Source organism: Meriones unguiculatus, chromosome 3 (assembly GCF_030254825.1).
Source record: "Meriones unguiculatus strain TT.TT164.6M chromosome 3, Bangor_MerUng_6.1, whole genome shotgun sequence".
Classification (NCBI taxonomy): Eukaryota; Metazoa; Chordata; class Mammalia; order Rodentia; family Muridae; genus Meriones; species Meriones unguiculatus.
The window spans coordinates 60,663,805-60,679,853 of NC_083351.1; the positions used below are offsets into that span (position 1 = coordinate 60,663,805).

General features: G+C 45.6%; 1 protein-coding gene and 2 non-coding genes across 3 annotated transcripts in view; all 3 read left to right on the forward strand.

Moving 5' to 3' along the window:
• Znf746 (zinc finger protein 746) overlaps positions 1-16,049 on the forward strand; it is a 249,107-nt gene that overhangs the window by 75,520 nt on the left and 157,538 nt on the right. The window lies entirely within an intron of this gene.
• Positions 4,839-4,910, forward strand: Trnac-gca (transfer RNA cysteine (anticodon GCA)). Its single transcript has one exon. It is a non-coding gene; the product is annotated as a tRNA-Cys (tRNA).
• Trnac-gca (transfer RNA cysteine (anticodon GCA)) lies at positions 8,392-8,463 on the forward strand. The gene has a single exon. It is a non-coding gene; the product is annotated as a tRNA-Cys (tRNA).

The window sequence follows — 16,049 nt, forward strand, 5'->3', positions numbered from 1 at the left end:
TTCTCCCAGCTGGTGTTGTGGGAGAAGGTCTTCTCCATAACAAAATGTCACAACTCTTGGATAAGCATGCAGGAGAGAGAGACCCTCAGCAATGCAGCAAAGTGTCACTGCTCTTTTGGCTGGGCTGCCTCCCAGGGCTGCAGACCTGAGCCAGGAGAATTGGCTGTTGGGGCCTGGCTCAGGCAAGCAGAGTGGCTGCTTTGACAACAGCCGGTACCCTGATCCTGCAGATGAGCTTGAGCTTTGGAAGCAGCCACCCCAGGGCCATGTTACCTGGTTGTGGTGGTCAAGAGAAAAGCCTGAGAGACATAAGAGCCTAAACGACAGGAGAGTGTGGGGATCGGGAATGAATTCTTCAGGGGTAAGTGGAGCCCTTCTTTCCCAAGTGCTACAGCCTGACAGAAATAGTCAAGTAGATGGTGTGTGTCTTTACTCCATGTGAACAGGGACTTGATAAACCTTGGGTGGTGGGAGGGACCCTTGGGGTGAATGTCTCTCATTGGTTGGGGTTGGCATGTGGTGATGCCCTATTCATCTCCAGGTGCCTGCTAAGAGGCTGAGTGTCAGTGACTACTGTAATGAAAGTTTTTGTTTCTTTAAAAACTCAGTCATGTTATGGAAATATGTTTTTGTTGTAATCCCAATGGTGGGATTTTAGTTTGGGCTCTAGTTTGTCTTTGGCTGATAACTGCCTCCTGAGGGGCATAGTCTTTGCCAGCTGGTAATGGCCTGCCTCCTGCAGCAGCATGGAGAGGGACATGTGCCAGGACGCTCAGGGATATAAATATGAGAGTCAGAAGAAAGCAGGTGTGGACTGTGGCCCATGGTGTGTGGTGGCTTGGAAAGATGCTTCCTCACAAACAACCCATGGACTCTAAGCAGCTGGGAGAAGTAAAAGTATCTGTACCCCCTCTCCCGCTAACCTTCTCTCTCCTACAGAGGGTTGGGGGATGAAAGGTAGAGGCTTTAAAGAACCCCAAAGAAAGTAGAGTTTAAAAACTATCACAACAATCCACCTGGGGAGTAGGGGGCCTCTTGTGTGTGTCTGTGGCTTAAGTGTCTACAAGACTAAGAAAATCCCATCATGACCTTTCATCTTTATCCCATTTTAGAGGTCTGTGGTCCAGTGAGAGTGAGGTGCATCCCAACATTCCATTAGAAGTAATGGGAAGGGGAGGGTCACAGAGCTAAGGTGCCTGCTGGTGTGGACTCAGTCACAGCCTGGCAGAGATGGTGGGTCGTAAAGAGGACAGCGTGCTGAACTTGAGTGAAGACCTTATTGCTGAAGAGACTACACACACTTGTAGTAGGACATAGAGAAACAAGCTGGAACTTACCTGCAAACCTCCTCTCTGCTGGCTAGTTTTGTAAGTTCTGGAAGGTGTGACTCAGACTGCTGAAGGAGGAAGGACGTCAACAATATCCCTGCACCTAGCCCGGCCTGCTTCAGTGCTGACCTGCCAGGCAAGATGTGTCCACTCAGAATAAGGTTTGTGAGAGTATCCAACTGGTTTTGGATTTCAGGCCTGCTCCACAGGAAGCAGTTCAGGCCTGCTGCTGCAATCCTGGCCAGAAGCCCATGGCTTATGAGGTCGTGGGCGCTAGGGAGGAGCCTACTACTGTTGTTTTGCTGAATGGCATTTCAAACTGCCCTTCAAGAATGTTTGTTCTGATAGATTATTGCTGCCCAGGCTGAACCTTGGCTGAAGTTGCTTCTCTCCACTATGATCCCTAGTTAGTGTAGAGACTCAAAAGTGGTCAGAATACGTGTGACTTTTGAGTGCACAGACCTATATTGGTCATCTACATCAAGTCATGCCCTGAACCAGCAGCTTCCCTGGATGTTCTTCAGTGGCAGGATCCTAAGCTGAAGGCCAGGAGATTAGGAGTTAAAGAAGATAAAAACAGTGGGGTCTGGGTTCTTGTACAAGTTGTTTTATGCCAAGAAAGTTTATGAAAAAGTATAACTTTTTATATACTGTTTTCAGGGAAAAATTGGGCCAAGGTCAGCAGAAAAAGCTAAATCAAACCCTGTTGGCAAAGGGAACTCAAAATACCTCAGACACAGCTGTGCTGAGTCTGATAACCACAGCCCTAAGAATGAAATCCAGGTTCCCAGGAGATGAAACCTTAACTCCTTTGAGGCTCTGGCCCCAGCCCAGGCCCAGACCTTGCCAGTTTGCCCCTGGGCCAGGACACACAACTAGTGTCCTCTTTGTTCCCCTCTCTGGGGCTCTGAGAAAGCCTTAGCTATGTCTGGCTCCCAACAAACTCTTCTCCTCAAGGAACAGGGAACAGTGCAGATGAGCAGGAAAAAATATGTGAGAGCTGAAGGATGGAGAGGCTTGCCATGCAGCTCTGGCTGCTGAACACGACATGGCGGCTGCATCCATGAACTCAGTGCAGATCAAGAGAGCCAGGTCAATCAACAGGCAGCACTGATGGGACTCAGCAGGCTGTCAGCAGAAAAGAGAGGACATGGAACAGGAGAGAAGGGTATGGCGGGGGCTTCTGAGAAGATGGGGGGATATGATCAAGACACATTGTCACATGTATGAATAAATAAAAGACATTCTTTTTTGTTTTTGGTTTTTTCAAACAGGGTTTCTCTGTGTAGCCTTGGCTGTACTGGCCTCACTTTGTAGAGCAGGCTGGCATCAAACTTAGAGAAATTCACCTGCCTCTTCCTCCCTGAGTGCTGGGATTACAGGTGCACACTGCCTTGTCTTAATTTTCAATCTGATGGGAATTTCAATCACCATAGAAACAATATAGATAAAGACATTCAATCAGGCAAAACAGACATCCATGATTTATCTTTTTCTAAAGTACAGAATGGGCTTTTTTTTTCTCTAAAGAAACGATGGGCTTATGCAAGGACAGGCTAAAAATCCAGCAGGGGACAAAAGCCATGTTAGGCATATGCCTCCATGGACAGACTCTTTCTAGATGGAACAGGGCTTTGTCTACCACCAACACCTGGGTCACATAGGTTAGTCTGGTAATATTTCCTGGTTCTAGATTTTTGTGACTGTTGGTCCATTAGTGGTTTGGGAGATTCAGAATTCTGCTTCCACCTATTTATGGGGAGAAGTGTTAATCTTCATCATTCTCTGTCTATATTAACTGAGCAAGAAATGGCCATCTTTCATCCTAGCCTATGGTTCTGCAGCAAGTTCCCTGAATCTAACACTAGTCAGGAGGGTCAGGACTGACTTTGTCATCACATTTGATAGAATGAACACCCCAGTCCTGTGGAATTTCTGTTTGTATGTCACAGTATGATGGACTCAAAGCTCCCCTCTGAGCTAATAGCCAGTCAGTGCCTCTCCAGGACTGTCTAATCCTGGGCACTGAACTTGGGAGAACACAGGCTGTAGGGTTTCTATGGAAAGTAGGCCTGTGGGTTTTTATGTGGAAGAGTAATGTGCTCCTCTGAATTTGACCTAGACATTCCCAAATGATGGTGCTTAGGGCACAGGTGATGTGGTTGTAACTCTGTATGCGAAGATTGTTAATTAAGCTTCATATTTGTAACGGGATATAGCACAGGGGTAGAGCATTTGACTGCAGAACAAGAGGTCCCTGGTTTAAATCCAGGTGCCCCCTATTATAAATTTGTTTTTATTCATTTTGCAAGCACACATGCTCAGTCCTATATTTCTTCTGTAAGACCTGGAGTCTCACTGCTTGGGAGCTCAGGATTGTGCCGTACCCAGGAACTCTCACAGACTACAACTCCATGTAAAAGCAAGAGGTTTTATTGCTACCATGATAGGGTTGCCCCTCCAAAGATAGGAGACAACCCCGAACATGCAAAGCACAGGGTTTTTATACCTGAAAATCAGATCACTTTTGCTCTATAGTTTATAGTTTGTTGTAGATAGTTTACAGCTGGTGGTTCTTAGAACAGATCACCCCTTCAAGAGCTATCTGCACCTGTCTTCAAATAATCAGAGTTGTTTTTCTCATTCCCAAGTGGCCCCCATTCCCAGGTGGTCCCTCATTCCAGTGGACCCTCACTTCCATTCATTGCAGTTCTGGTCCTTAGCAGAGCTCGAAGCTCCAGGCCAGCCCACCATGTGGATAGATCATGGTTTCCATCTCTTCCTACATGCTCAGTGTCCCTCACATTCCTATTACATGTCTCCCCTCTTCCTGCATGTATCTAGTTTCTCTTGTTCTGTTGGCTTGTAAAGAGAAGGCAAGGACTATGATGGAGAATTGTTGGAATATCCAGGAACAGCACTTATAGAGCTACCCAGTGTCCAGGGACCAGAAAGGAAAGCCTAACCATAAAATATCTCCCCCCATGGCTACCTGGGAACCTGTGGTCAGAACTAAGGAGACCAATCACAGAACCAGCTCTCTATATAGGGTGGATGTTTCCCCATGAGCTTCTCTACCCCTTCCAGAGCCCACTGCTCACTTGCTTCATTCTCAAAGGCTAAAGACTGTACCAGACAGACAGGGATCTTGATGAAGTGCCAGCTAGGGCACTGTGAGAACTTCTGAGTGACAGCCCACCCTGTCTTCAGGGAAGGAAGAGAGGGGTGTCTGGGGTCCCAGGTGGAAGGTAGCTGGCCAGCTCAGGAGCTAAGCCAGGACAGCAGTGTGAAGTGGGCTCAGGGTCTGCAGGCTGCTGCTCTCCTTTTCCTTGGCTGATGGTGCTGTTCAAGGATGGGCTGCAAGGATTCAGGGCTGAGAAAACATCGCACCAGTCAGGTCTGGCAGCTTCTGGAGAGTGGGTGTGTGAGGACCTGTAATTTAACTTTATAGTCAGGCATACTGTATCACCACTCAGATGAAAATTATAAACTGTGTACCATGGTACCAATGGGGGTATAGCTCAGGGGTAGAGCATTTGACTGCAGATCAAGAGGTCCCTGGTTCAAATCCAGGTGCCCCCTTTTCATGGGATTTTGGAAACTAATTGACCACAGTCATGGTATAGACCCACATTTCCTCTTTCTCAGATAACTTAAGATTCACCCTAGTGAGGGCACAGCCCTGCCATTACCTACTAGATTCCTCATGTGACTGCTGGCTGGGTGAGGTCATTGAATATCAAGTTTTATCAATTTTAGGATGTAGAGTGGGATCCCTAGACCTAAAAAAGCAGGATTGTATTAGCATGAACTCCTAGTGGTCCTCAGGGAATGGAATTCAACACACTGATCTATTGGGCAACATCAAAGGCACTAAAGAAAATGGAGTGGGGGATACTGTTATTAATGGCTGGTATTACACCATAGTTGGTGATATCTAATTAGTCCATCAGAGCTGAGAATGTGGGAACCCAGGCTCTTTGGAGGGGGTACACGGGAGCTGTAGATCATATGGATTCCATAGATCACAGGGATCCCAAACTGCTCATGTCCAGATTTGTATCCAATGGTGGCTAGTGACTGCCATCTGTTCTACAGGCTCATCTTCTGTGGTGTAGCAGCCACGTGTCCCGATTTTAAGTGTTATTCCTGGAATAAAGTTCTCACCAAAGACCCTGACTTTCTTGGCAGCTGTTACTACAGCTCAGTTGTGAAGGCCAACCAGAGCCTGACTGAGCTGGAGGAGTGAATTGTACCATGGACAGCTCCTATGCCTACTGTGTGTCTCTATGTGTGTGTGTGTCTGTTTAAGCTAATTAATTTATTCATTTTATATGCCAGTTGCAACTTCCATCTTCCTCTCCTTCCAGAATCACTTTCTCTCCCTCTTCCCCATATTCCTCTTTCCCTGCCCCTCAGAAAAAGGGAGCCCATCTCAGCACCTCAAGTCACATCAGGACCAAGAGCATATTCTTCCAGGATGGTGTGGCAAGGCAGCCCTGCCAGAGTGGAGTAATGGAACAGCATGCAACTAAGTCCTTGTCACAGATGGCCTCTCTGCTCCTTTTAATAGGGGCCCACACGAAGACCGAGCTGCTTATCAGGTACATATATGTAGGGGCCTAGGTCCAGGCCATACATGGACTTTGGTTGGCGCTTCACTCTTCACAAGTTCCATGGGCCCAGGTTGGTTGGCTCTATTGGTCTTCTCCTGGAGATCCTGTTTTTTCTGGCTCCTTCTGTCCTTCTCCCACCTCTTCCATAAGGCTCCCTGCACTCTGCTCAGTGTTTGGCCTTGAGTCTCAGCATCTGTTTCAATATGTTGGGTGGAGCCTCTCAGAGGACAGCTATCCTAGGATCCTGTCTGCAAGCCCAGCAGAGTACCGTTATTAGTATCAGGGGTTGGCTCTCTGTATGTACTGAAGACACAGAGGGAACATGCAGAGCCCCTTCTCCACTGTGCTGATGGTGTCAGCTCTTCTACAGAATAAATGAGATTCCAGAAAATCAAACACAGAATCAATTCAGCACAGTGCTGCGGTCATAGTGCCCCATTATCTCGTGTGTATTGCCAGGTCAGTGACAAACTCCAGTGGAGTTTGGGAGGATGTTGGCCCTTCCCCAAACTTGAAAGAGAGGTTCCATGTCTCGCATGAGCCTTTATTGGGATGTTTTTCTGTAACAAGAGACAGTGCCTAGAAAGACCCATGGCTGAATCCAGGGATCTTCTGGAATATTCATGTGAAACCATGCAGTGGGTTGAAGGTTAGTGGCCACCAAACGTGAACTTTGTGCTTTATATTTCTAATAACAGTGTGATGTTGTCCTAAGAATAGCTAGGTCACATGGACACACACACACACAATTTCTCTAAAAACTGAATATTACAGTTGTGTTGACTCCATTGTAAAGTAAGCAGTGGTCACTTTCTGTTCTGTCTCTGCAAGGCTAGTGTGAAGCTCTTCTTATTTGCTTACCTGTGTGTAAGAATTCACCAGGGAGGCTTGTAAGCCTGGCTTTGTGTAATGCTTTAACTACTTTGCAAAAGTCTTGTATGTGTAAACCATGCAGTGGAAGTATATTTACTAGATAACTTTGAATGCATATTTTACCAAGAAGAAGCATTCTGTGATTGCCCTCATCATCTTATACAAACCACAAACATTGGACTATGCCCTCCCTGACATCCTCCCTTGTTGTCTGTGGACACAGAGTACATCCTTTGGCTATGGTCCTCTCTTACATCCTTGGCATCTGTGTACTCTCTTAGCCTCATTGTTATGTGGAGGGGTCCACATGGCCGATTCCTGATCTCACTTCAGTACATTCTATGGGCTGTCCTCTGACTGTTCAAATAGCCAATCTTTAAACTAACCAAATTAGCATCCCTGCTGATGCTGATTTGATGGTTTCAGGCAAGCATGCGATTAAAGATTCTCAGATTTAGAGATTTCTTTCAAATTTTGGACCTGAAAATGGTACACAGCAGAGCAGAGGGTGAAAAGTCACAGAAAAGATTCCCAGTCCAAGACTGTCTAGAAAGCCAGAGTGGGGTGGGAAGAAAACAATGAGGTTGGGGAATTTGGAGGCAAAAGAACAGGAAGGAAGCAGAGCAGGACTCTAGCCCTGCACACTGATTCTCCCACTGAGGTTCAGAGATGCTGGGCAGCAACTGCAGTGTGCTGAACCTGGGGACATTCCTCGTGTCCCGTGATAGGTCTACAGTGAAGGACATGGTGAGTCCAGGTCTGATAGAGTCCAGAGCGATGGATGTGGGTCAGGTCCTCTGGCACATTGGAGTTGAGATGTGGCCAAGTACACTACATCCCTGTGAGGCAGTGCAGTGACCTGTGATAATGAGGGAGTCGATGTAGGTTCAAGGACAAGGGACTTCATGTCAATCAAACTCTTCTCTAAGACTCTGTCACCTGATGATCACATGTCATCAAACATTGTCCTGTGTCATGCTCCAGTGATCATGGTCTCCAGATGTCTTTGTCATATATGTAGACTGTGCATTGATTTGGTTTTTAAGCAGAAGTGTTTTGCCTGTCCGCAACACTTGTCTCTTTCTTCCATGTCTACTGCATGGAAAGGCAGAAAAGAAAAAGCATAACTCCAAAGAGTGTGTTTGTCAGAACTGCCCACAGAGTGTGCTAGAGACACAGAAGACCCTGGCTCCCTCCTAGAGAGTCTGACCAAGGACTTCTCAGTGGACAGAAAAGCTTCCCTGCTGTCCACTCCTGTCTCCCATTCACCTACAAAGGTCAGCTAAGCAGCCAGTGTATATGCATATGGCCCCTCTAGTTGGGCTGGAGGATGTTGAAATAGCACCAGCTGAAGCCTCCTGAACTTAATGCCCCTGCCTCTGCTAGGATCTAAGACAGGAAATGCTAATCATTCAGGAGGACATGGCAGTCAGATGTGCAGAGGCAGCTCAGGGCTGGGCCTCACAGGAGGAAGCAGATGATGGCAGAGCACTGGCAAGTGCACATGCCAAAAGTTAACAGCTAGGGAGTGGCCATGCAAGTTCTGAGTTCCCAATGAAACATTAATAACAGGTGGGGGTATAGCTCAGGGGTAGAGCATTTGACTGCAGATCAAGAGGTCCCTGGTTCAAATCCAGGTGCCCCCTTCCTAGGATTTCTTTTAGATGCCAGATAGTAAATTGCCTTCATGTAGTACATGTGTTTCTGGTTCAACAAGAACCAAATAGAACACCTGTTGCAGACATTGTCACTTCTAGATGGTGCCCATTATACACCAATTTCTGTTTACTTGTGTACTGGATTTTACTCATGCTCCACCTGTTTGCTATTCTCTGAGGTACATTCTGGTCATAGTCATAGTTGTGGCATGGATTTTCCTCTCTGAATGTGACCCCATGGCTCACTCACTCCAGGAAATTGAGGATAGAGGAGGCTTGGAGTAGAATCAGCATCAGGCAGCCCTGTCTTTCATCTCTCAGGAAGGCCTTCCCTAGCCCTCAAACAGGTGCTCTTCACTTCCAGCTCCTCCTGTGTGTGATTCAGCTCCTGGACCTTCTGAGAACAGACTGATTCATTAATTGTCTCCCATTTATGCTACGACTCTGAGGTAACAGGACAAGGACTTATCTTTCCCTGTTGTCCTCAGCATAGATCACAGGGACAAGTTCATTCATAAGCATCATGAGTGTTTATTGTGTGAATAAATGATGCAGTAAAGTTCTGTGCACCCTCCTGAGGTCTTGGAGTACAGATAAAGTTTTCACTGAGCTGTAGGTTTGGGCCTTTGAAGAATCAGAACCAGCAGCTTCTGTCTTGGACACTGAGTGAACTTAAGAGAAACATCCTGGATAATTGTCTTTTCTAGATGCAAAGCTGATGTGTTTAGCACACCCAAAACAGAGACAGAACGTTGGAGTAGACTACCCGAGGTTGGAGAGAAGGCTGGAGGATAGACTGAAATAGAAAACTCTTCTCAGCTTCAAGATCATTAGAGGAAGCATTAAATCATAAACACATCACAAGCCTGAGCACAGTGCCCAGGTTGAAGAAGTGCTAATGAGGTGCCATCTTACTTATCAGTAGGGGTGTAGCTCAGGGCAGTGCACTTGCTGGAAACCAGGAACCCTTGCTTATATATGACTTTGGTAGTTAACTTACCACATTCACCTGAGGCAGAGCCTCAGTGAGACTTGTTCTCCATTAGTTGGCATGGCTCTCCTTCTCCCTGGAACAACAGATTCCAGCTGGGGTTGTGGGAGAAGGTCTCCATAACAAAATGTCACAACTCTTGAATAAGCATGCAGGAGAGAGAGACCCTTGGCAATGCAGCAAAGTGTCACTGCTCTTTTGGCTGGGCTGCCTCCCAGGGCTGCAGACCTGAGCCAGGAGAATTGGCTGTTGGGGCCTGGCTCAGGCAAGCAGAGTGGCTGCTTTGACAACAGCCGGTACCCTGGTCCTGCAGATGAGCTTGAGCTTCGGAAGCAGCCACTCTTGGGGCCATGTTACCTGATTGGGATGGTCAAGAGAAAACCTGAGAGACATAAAAGCCTAAAGGACAGGAGAGTGTGGGAATCGGGAATGAATTCTTCAGGGGTAAGTGGAGCCCTTCTTTCCCAAGTGCTACAGCCTGACAGAAATAGTCAAGTAGATGGTGTGTGTCTTTACTCCATGTGAACAGGGACTTGATAAACCTTGGGTGGTGGGAGGGACCCTTGGGGTGAGTGTCTCTCATTGGTTTGGGTTGGCATGCTGGTGATGCCCTATTCATCTCCAGGTGCCTGCTAAGAGGCTGAGTGTCAGTGACTACTGTAATGAAAGTTTTTGTTTCTTTAACAACTCAGTCTTGTTATGTAAATATGTATATTTTTTTTAATCCCAATGGTGGGATTTTAGCTTGGGCTCTAGTTTGTCCTTGGCTGATAACTGCCTCCTGTGGGGGTGGTCTTTGCCAGCTGGTAATGGCCTGCCTCCTGCAGCAGCATGGAGAGGGGCATGGTCCAGGACTCTGAGGGATATAAATATGAGAGTCGGGAGAGAGAAGGTGTGGCCTGTGGCCCACGGTGTGTGGTGGCTTGGAAAGATGCTTCCTCACAAACAACCCATGGACTCTAAGCAGCCAGGAGAAGTAAAGGGATCTCTTCCCCCTCTCCCCCCAACCTTCTTTCTCCTACAGAGGGTTGGGGGATGAAAGGTAGAGGCTTTAAAGAACCCCAAAGAAAGTAGAGTTTAAAAACTATCACAACAATCCACCTGGGGAGTAGGGGGCCTCTTGTGTGTGTCTGTGGCTTAAGTGTCTACAAGACTAAGGAAATCCAGTCATGACCCTTCATTCTTGTCCCATTTTAGAGGTCTGTGGTCCAGTGAGAGTGAGGTGCATCCCAACATTCCATTAGAAGTAATGGGAAGGGGAGTGTCACGGAGCTAGGCTGCCTGCTGGTGTGGACTCAGTCACAGCCTGGCAGAGATGGTGGGTCGTATAGAGGACAGCATGATGAACTGGAGTGAAAACCTTATTGCTGAAGAGACTACACACATTTGTAGTAGGACATAGAGAAACAAGCTGGAACTTACCTGCAAACCTCCTCTCCAGTGGCTACTTTTGTAAGTTCTGTTTGGTGTGACTCAGAGTGCTGAAGGAGGAAGGGCGTCAACATATCCCTACACCTAGCACGGCCTGCTTCAGTGCTGACCTGCTGGCCAAGATGTGTCCACTCAGAATGAGGTTTATGAGTGTATCCAACTGATTTTGGATTAGATTTCAAGCCTGCTCCACAGGAAACAGTTCAGGCCTGCCGCTGTAATCCTGGCCTGAAGCTCATGGCTTTCGAGGTCAAACAGGTCTGAGGGTGGAGCCTACTACTGTTGTTTTGCTGAATGGCATGTCAAACTGCCCTTCAAATATGTTTGTTCTGATAGATTATTGCTGCCCAGCCTCAACCTTGGCTAAAGATGCTCTCTCCACCATGATCCTAAGTTAGTGCAGAGACTCAGAAGTGGACAGAATACATGTGACTTTTGAGTGTACATCTCCATCTAGTCATGGCCTGAACTAGGAGGTTCCATGGTTGTTCTTTGTTGGCAGAATCCTAAGTGGAAAGCCAGGAGATTAGAAGTTAAAGAATATAAAAACAGTGGGGTTGGGCTTTCTTGCACAAGTTGTTTTATGCCAAGTTTATGAAAGAGTACAGCATTTTATACACTGTTTTCAGATGAAAATTGTGCCAAGGTTAGCAGAAAAAGCTAAATCAAACCCTGTTGGCAAAGGGAACTCAAGATACCTTAGACACAGCTGTGCTGGGACTGATAACCACACCCTAAGAATGGAAATCCAGGTTCCCAGCAGATGAAACCTTAACTCCTTTGAGGCTCTGGCCCAAGGCTGGGCCCAGACCTTGCCATCCTGCCCCTGAGAAAGGACACAGAGCTAGTGTCCTCTTTGTCCCCCTCAGGGGCTCTGAGAAAACCTTAGCTATTTTTGGTTCCCAACAAACTCTTCTCAAGGCTCAAGGCGCACCTCAAAAGACGAGCTGGGAAAAAATTGAGAGCTGAGGGATGGGGAGGCTTGCCATGCAGTTCTGGCTGCTGAACACGACATCGAGGCTGCATCCATGAACTCAGTGCAGATCAAGAGAGCCAGGTCAGTCAACAGGCAGCACTGATGGGACTCAGCAGCCTGTCAGCAGAAAAGAGCGGACAGGGAACAGGAGAGAAGGGTATGGTAGGGGCTTCTGAGAAGATGGGGTGGATATGATCAAGGCTCATTGTTACATGTATGAATAAGTATAAGACATTCTTTTTTGTTTTTGGTTTTTCAAGACAGGGTTTCTCTGTGTAGCCTTGGCTGTACTGGACTCACTTTGTAGAGCAGGCTTGTATCAAACTTAGAGAAATTCACCTGCCTCTTCCTCCCTGAGTGCTGGGATTACAGGTGCGCACTGCCTTGTCTTAATTTTCAATCTGATGGGAATTTCAATCACCATAGAAACAATATAGATAAAGACATTCAATCAGGCATAACAGACATCCATGATTTATTTTTTTCTAAAGTACAGCATGTAAGAGACGAGGGGCTTATGCAAGGACAGGCTAAAAATCCAGCAGAGGACAAAAGCCATGTTAGGCACATGCCTCCATGAACAGACTCTTTCTAGATGGAACAAGGCTTTGTCCACCACCAACCCCTGGGTCACATAGGTTAGTCTGGTAATATTTCCTGGTTCTAGATTTTTGTGACTGTTGGTCCATTAGTGGTTTGGGAGATTCAGAAGTCTGCTTCCACCTATTCATGGGGAGGGGTGTTATTCTTCATCATTCTCTGTCTATATTAACTGAGCAAGAAGTGGCCATCTTTCATCCTAGCCTGTGGTTGTGCAGCAAGTTCCCTGAATCTAACACTAGTCAGGAGGGTCAGGACTGACTTTGTCATCACATTTGACAGGATGAACACCCCAGTCCTGTTTGTAGGTCACAGCATGATGCACTCAAAGTTCCACTCTGAGCTAACAGCCAGTTCACTGCCTCCCCATAACTGTCTAATCCTGGGCACTGAAGACTTGGGAGAACACAGGCTGTAGGGTATCTATGGAAAGTAGGCCTGTGGCTTTTTATGTGGGAGAGTAATGTGCTCCTCTGACTTTGACCTAGACATTTCCAAATGTCTGAAACTGTAAGCCAGCCCCAATTAAATCTTTTCCTTCATAAGAGTTACTGTGCTCATGGAGTGTCTTCACAGCAATAGAAATGCTAAGACACTATTGATAGCCATGGGAATGTACCTGGTCTGTGCTGCCACCAGGATCCATATCAATGATCATGGTTCCTGCTGCAACTGGAGGCTGTGTGGAAATACAGTCTGTGCTAACACTGACTATAAAGGGTAGGGAAGCTCCTCTTGCAGTGGCCTTGATGACTGCACACTCATGACTGAGAATGAGAGATATAGAAAGGAGGCCTCTATGGCAACCTTTATCCTCCATCCTCCAACCCCCCAAAAGAAACGGGCTAGCCAGGAAGCCATTAAAGAGAACTCTTAAAAGTTGTGATAGGAATGCTGCAGTGTGCCTCTTCACAGCTGATGGCTTCTGGTTGGGGTGGGGAAGGGCTCAGTTTTCTATAAGGGGCTGGGTACTGGGAGTTTGACCATGTTCCAGTGAGTATTTAGGCAATGCAAATTGGACTTAGTATTTTCTTCTTTTTCTATTGCTTTGGGGCAGATCACAAGTTGGGGGGTGGATCTTGGAGGATCAGGAAATGAATGTGATGGGGTGCATTATGTGAAATTTCCAGCTAACCAATAAAAATTGTAAACACAGATTTTCCACCCTCACTCCAGTTCCCAAAATAATGTCTCTCAGACTTTATTATTTATAAATAAATGCCTAGGTCATAAGCTTTGGCTCATTCCCTGACTAGTTCATAACTTCTTTTACTCGTTTATTCTATTCTGTGTATGCCACATGGCTGGTTACCTCTCCTCAGGGTCAATCTCCCACCTCTAACTCTATCCCAGAGTTCCTCTCTTTTTCCTGGAACTCCCACCTCCCATTTCCTGCCTCAGCTAACAGACCACCAGCTTTTTATTGACTGGTGCTGCTTCCATACAGTATGCAAGAGATTCTCTCTGCATTTCCCCCTTTTCGTCCAATAAAAGGGTCTTTCTTTATTATAATAAACTATAAGCAATATGAACATTTATAAAACAATTTTGAAAACTACCATGTAATAATTACATTCATGGTTGCTGGGGAGATGGCACAATGGTTAAGAGTACTATCTGCACTTAAAAAAGGGCCCTGGTTCAATTCCCAGCAACCACATGGCAGTTCATAACTGTCGGTGATTCCAGTTCCAAGGGATCTGACACCTTCATACTAGTGCACATAAAATTAAATAAATTATTAAAAAAAGAATTATATTCATAATGTGTTTAGCAGTTTAGGAGAAAGTAACTCTAGTATCTATCTTATCCTGGCAATTCCAGAGTTCTTTACTTAAATCATTTTCTATCGTAGTTTGTATTTATCAACCTTAAAAATTCTACTTAGCCCAAAAATATCTTTTTAAAACATTTTCTTAAATCCTAAACAACTTAAGCTTAATTGTGAGACTATCACTATCTAGTCTTCAACCCCATCAGAAACTTGAGAAGGAATAAATATTTCCTGAGTTTACAGGAAGTGCAGAACAAGCAGCTTTCAAAATTATAGAAATGACAGTGACAGTGTGGCTGCCTGGGCATTCATCCAAATTTTCTCTGCAACAATAAAGCGTCATCTTTAGATTTCTGGCCCAAAACATCTGACAGACTTTTTGTGTGTGAAGCAGGAATTATAAAGGACTTGCCTTCCTTGTCTTGACAAAGTTCAGCAGTCAACTTCCCTGGGTCTAGTTAATTCAAGTTTAGACAGCATGCTGTCTACAGTTGAGGCAAGAGCAGTTTTTTTGCTCAGTGGTTAGCTTGCCACATTAGATGCAAATTCCGTATGGAGGTTCTTTGAGGCTCATCATCATCTTTGAAGTAGACGGGGTACTACCAGAAGCTGACATGTTTCACTACCAAAAGGCCTTTTATTAATAAACCCCTTTAAGTGCCATGTTCTGAGCACCTCTGAGGTTTTTTAAGACCATCTATATGTCTACAGTATATATGAATATGCAAACATTGTTCTCTTCTAGTTATTCACTATCTGTTCAAATAGGAAACACATTTCTGTAATTTTCTAGACTAGTATCTAACATGACCATGAGTTTGGTTGTCTGAATACTAACTTGTGCTTCTTAATTATCCTAAACAGTTTGTAATAGTGGCTTTCAAGAACTAGAACTTCACATTGAATCTTTAAATGAGTTACATAGGTACAATACCTTATACAAGAGTTGAAACATATCACAGTATGTTGTAACAAAAATAGGCTTAATTTTGTATCAATGTACAAAACTTAATCCTATTTATCCTATTATTCCTATATCTCCCCTTTTTCCATTCCCTATCCTCCCACTTTTCCCTAACACCAGATAAAAGAGAGAAAAGGATGGAAAGAAAATGAAAGAGAAATCTCTGAGTCTAGGCTCCCATACCTTGTTTCTTTCCTGACCAAGACCATTTAACAACTTGCAATCAACTGAATGATCCCTGACTTTATTCGGTGATCTCTTTCCTCTCTTCTCTGTCTTCCCCCCCAACCCCAATACATAGGGATGAAGGGTTGAAATGGTAGGGAAAGGGTGGAGAAGGGAGGAAGAAAAAAGCCCCACAAAATAGCTAAGACAAGTTACATGCTCCAACTAGTAACTTGAGCCAGAGCTGGAGGGTGTAAGATGCTGGGCTGTCGGGACAGATGAAGGCCAGGTGGGCCTACAGCAGACTGTGGAGAAGGCCTGGAAACCGTGAGCATGGCTGAAAAAGCAGCCATGTGTAGAGGCACATTATTGCTTAGGATTGGCAACGCGAACTCACATCTTTGCTTTAATGCTCAGAACTGAACCTTTCTCCTCCCAATGCTAAAAAGATGCTGGTCGGCCTCCTTCTTATTGGACGTCACTTGTTTCTGGACTGATGATCGTAAATCCCTGATTCCAAATTTTATGTTCTCCAGCTACATCTATTTTTGTCCATAGAACATTAGAGAAGTTTTCTTTTTCATCCTGGCTCCTAAATGCTGGGTCTTCCTTCAGGGAGGGATGAAAGGCCAAGTAAGTCAGTTTGTCTCACCCTCCTTCCACCATTTTTCCA